This window comes from Diadema antillarum, unplaced genomic scaffold, assembly GCF_040938485.1.
Source record: "Diadema antillarum isolate AM-2024a unplaced genomic scaffold, OU_Dant_1.0 seq00001425_RagTag, whole genome shotgun sequence".
Lineage (NCBI taxonomy): Eukaryota > Metazoa > Echinodermata > Echinoidea > Diadematoida > Diadematidae > Diadema > Diadema antillarum.
In genome coordinates, this window is record NW_027272177.1 from 1087446 (window position 1) to 1092584 (window position 5139).

Sequence of the window (5139 nt, forward strand, 5' to 3'; positions counted from 1 at the left end):
CTGCAATACACTATATGGCTGTTGAGAAGGATCAGGTCAAAGTGCAAGTGAAAGTTTTGACCCTTCACTTTTGTCAAGCTTACCCGACGGCAAGTTCCTTTCCGTCAGCCTTACTAATGCTGAAAGCTTATTGGTTGAAATGCATTGCTATGATAAACTTTGATTGGTTAATATTTTTTACACTTTCACTTCAGCTGCAGAACTGACCAATAAAAGTTCAATGATTAGGCGGGTGATTCAATCCAGTGGATCCTGCAATTGCCGTTTCACTCCTCAAAATGCACATTTTAAAACCTTTCTAGAGTATAAATTTCCTCATTTGACACTACATTCACTAGACATTTCTGGATTCTTGATGCTTGTAACAAAAACATCTTCCATAACATTGCGGTCGCAATGATTATAAGCCTACAAGGCAAAACATCCAGGGTACGCTCTATGCAAATGAGCTCTAACGGGGGCAGGGTTATGTTCCAACATCAGTACCCCTTTGCTCACCCTTGCCTCAAATCACTCATCCTTTCTCTACTAAATGTGATTGGCTGAGAGTTTTTGCGGACAGAGCAGCGATTGGTTAGTAGTAAAGTAGCATGCCGCCAAAAAGAGACTTAGTTAACCAATCAGATTCTGAAGAAGGGATTGACATTTGGATCCCTCTGAAGTTCAATTTGCGACAAAAGAACCTACTTTACGTCCACTTCGGTAATGCAATCTGCAATTCTGTGCATTTCATGCAATTGCCAGAGATATATTCTCGCTCTACACAGAAATATATGCTACGTACGCATTGTGATACAAAGATTATACGCGTACAAGTCCAATTCTCCTGGGTGAGCTATATGCAAATGAGCTCAATGCGTGTGTGAAACTGGCTGAAAATCACGCACGTGTTAAACAATGCTGTGTGTATGCGATGCGCGTACCCAGGGGCCTTGCCGTCGGCATCAATCACGTGCTAGTGTGTGAAGGTGACCTTGACCCTTTCTACTCGCATTATTTGTAAACAATCATTCTACTATGATGGAACCTAGCAGCCTAATTTTCATCAGCTAAAGTCAATTCACTTGTACATTGTTTACCGTATACATGTGCCTCAACATTCTCGCATCGTAATGACATTGCCATGCATGGGTAATGCACTGTACTTATGAGTATAGCCTATTCCAACACTCAGTCTTACAATTGCCAGTCAACCTCTTTATATGGCATGTATTTAACTGTATATAATGTAAATGGAATAAAGAAAAAAAAATATGGGGGGGGGGTACCACTGTCACAATAATAATAATAATAATAATGATAGTAGAGAGACTCTTATAAAACACTCATTCTACCTAAAAAGATACTGGCACTGTAGAACAGAGTGCATGTGTATCACGTTACAACAGAGTATCACAGAAGATAATAAGAAGAATATACAAACAAACAATATACATATACACTACAGGTAAACAATTGCCAATTCATATAAAAAAGATATGTCTTGAGGTTCTTTTTAAAACCATCAATAGAAGATGCTGGTCGAAGAGATTTTGACAGGCTATTCCAAAGTTTTGGGCCCATTGTATGAGAAAGCACGATCCCACAACTATGCTTGATTCGAGGTACCCGTAATTTTTTGCGAGTTCGATAACCTGATATTTCGTGGTGGTTGGTGAAGATGAAGAGTACTGGTATTTTGAAAGCAGGCAGGGGCAAATTTGTGCAATGTACAGTAAGTAAGAAGAAGAATCTTGAAGTTAATACGTTTTCTACAGGGAGCCAGTGCAGGGCCCAATCAGTATATTGGGGTATATGAGTCATGGGCGTAAATCCCGGGGGGGGGGGGGGGGATGGGGGATGCATCCCCCCCCCCCCCCGAAATGGAGGAGGGGAGATAGCCTGTACAATCACCCCCTGGAATTTGAGACAAAAATGGAGGAAGCAGAAATGTGCTTGTATCAATTTTATTTTGGCATTATTGCATGACGTTCGTACGCCCGCCTTCAGACAGGTAACAGACTCGAGCTGAACAGTATTCTATCTTGTAGGATAATGTATACATATCGACATAAGGTATGGTCCAGACGTGGACAACGTCAAAATTATATGTCCACATGTAAACATGCTACAATGACGCGGGGGGGGGGGGGGGGGGGAGGGGCATTTGCGCCCTCCCCCCCCCCCCCCCCCAACGGAAATGTTGGGGCAGACAAATCATTGTATAGATAGATATATAGATAGTGGGAGAGGGAGAGATTTTGGAGGGAGATGTTTGGATTTAGATGATGAGGTTGGGAAATTGAAATTGTTCTTGCAGACTGACCACGAGCTGATATGGTCAGAGAATTGACGAAAACATCTATATCCTTCAGTGTTGACCAGTGAGAAAATCGTGCTGCTAGAAGTGTCATCTCACGAGTCAGTCTCATAAATTCATCTTGATATAGACTGCATATTCTTTTGAAGATTACGGAAGGAAAAAAGTAGAAAAAGAAGAGAAAGAGATCGAAGAAAAAGAAAAGAAAAAGATGAAGCAAAAGAAAGAGGAGAAAGAGAAGAAAAAGGAGAAGAATAAGGAGAAGAAGTTATAAAGGAGGAGATAAAGAAGGATAATCGCATAATGTCCCACATAAGCGTATGAGTTGCAGATTTTCATGATTTTCTATGTACACGTTCTTAGAATAAATTTCTGCTGGGTCACGGGTTTGGGCAAAGAAATTTAATGTATTACTTATAGTACATGTATGTTGACACGAACAAAACTATTATCATTTCATTTTTATGTATTCAAAGACACCATACAGTATCATACACATGGAACGATGCATCGATGCTTCAGCTTGCATCGATGTACCCACGTTAACCACATGCACCGCTGCTACCCCGTCGCGGTGTCACATCTGGCTCGCCTCCCACTAGCCGCTAGCCCTGCATGAGGATGCTGTGGACTAGTGCGCCGTAACGTGAGATATAGCGGTGTGTAAAAAGTGTCGCAACTCTATGCTGCATGCTCAGTCAAAAGTGCTTTAATTGATGTGTAACGTTACACAGGCACGCCACAGGTATTTCTACTTTTTCTGTTTGTCCAACTGCCCCGTTTCCCTTTGGGTGGGATATTTGGACAATTTTCCATAGAAAAAATAAAACCAAGCAATTTTCCCTGTAAAAAGATATAAGTTGGGGGTGCACAAGCACCCCAACTTTTATTTTTCAGTAATCACAGAGGTGATATGCCCTCCTGCTCAAAAAGTCAGGGGTGCTGCAGCACCCCCAGCACCCCCGGCTCCCAGGGGCTTGCCTGTAACAGTTTGCCTCATGAAGTAAGGAACTCCTCACACTCGCCATCTATACCCACATAATTCTGGGACAGTGTAAAAATGATTGCAAAATGATATAATTTCAAATATAGGGTCATACCCATGATGTAAAGTGGTTATATATAGTTATATACTTATCTTCAATATCGGTATACGATTTAATACCCTGAAGAAATACATGTTCACAATAGATTTGAAGCTAATACTATATTCTGAGCTAAAATGGTTTGTTAATTCAAAAATATTGGTGTGTTATCTTATCCATCCCGTATATTAGGCCTAAACTACAATAGATAAATAAATAAATGAATAAATAAAAAAGGGCTCCGGTGCAATTTTTTTTTTTCATTTCTCGTGCCACTTCGGGGTTTCATCGGCTGACAAGGGGAAAAAAAAGGAATACTGGCTTCAGCTCAACATACTGGTGCCCCTACAAATGAAAATTACATGGGGCGCGTGCCCGGTGTGCCCCCCCCCCCCCCCCCCCCCCCCGATCAGCCACTGATATAGTTTTGAATGTGAAATTTAACAATCTGGTGCACACTTAGGGTGAGTTTATACATTATTTGAACTTTTTTTTCAATAAAAAGATAATAGACCATTCGTTATTTATTCATTCAAGTTGTAAAAACAAAAACAAACTGGGTTATACCGGTACTTCTCGGTTGCGTGATATTAGAAAAAAAAAAATCAGTTTCCTACTTGTAAAGCCAACCCTGTTTAATAGTGCATTTTCACACTCTTGAGTGATTGAGTACATATAGACATGCCTACGAAGAATTAGACCCCCCCCCAAAAAAAAAGACCTCATAAGTATATATAGGAACCCTGTTTAACAGTGGATGTTCGCACTCCTGAGTGAATGAGTACGTATAGACATGCCTACGAAGAATTTGACACAAAAAAACGACCTCATAAATATAGGAAATGTACAACCGAGAAATTTCCTGAAATTATGATAGGCCTATAATGCAATGAACTTGAATATATTGTCACTATTTTTAACCTATAATAATCAGCTATGTTTTACACAGCAGATAGACTTCAAGCATCCTTTCTTTCTTTAAAAAAAGATATGACAAATTGCAAATCGAACCTCTCCCTTTTATTTTTTCATCATGATTATATAGGTGTATTATAATGGGATATAGTCTATTTCATAAGATCATAAAAATAAATAGCAAACGAAAAAGCATGATAAGTGATAGGATATAATATAAAATGCTTATGATGATTAGACCCTCCGTATTTTTGTCTTAATTTTGCTCTTTATTTATGCCCCTTGAGCATTCTATAAAGTGGATTCGATGCAATATGAGTTATTGTGGTATTATTATTATCAGCCATTATTATTATCATTATTATTATCATTGTTATCATTATTATCATTTATGTTGCTATTATTATTGTCATCATTATTACTATTATCATGTTAACATCATTATCATTACTAGTATTATGCCATTCAAAGCAGTTATCATTAAACAGTCTTTATCAAATGTGACTATAATTTTACCCAGCTACCAAAGGGTCTGAGACGTATCATATTTGATGCCGGATTATACTGGACATACATGCATAAAGCTTAGCAGAACGAGTTATCCTGTTCTCGACACAAGAAATATCGTACATGTGAACAGCTACATCATGTGATGAATGGTTTTGTGTGTAATATGCTGTGCAACCTCTTCGGCTGCGCGTGTGTGAATGCAGCTCGTTCTCTACGTGTGTAATCTGTGTGTGTGTGATCACATCAGTGCTACATATGCATGCGTCTTCGCGCGCTTCCACCTGTGTCGCTGCATCACTGCATGTTGCATAGGGGGTTATCATCCCATGA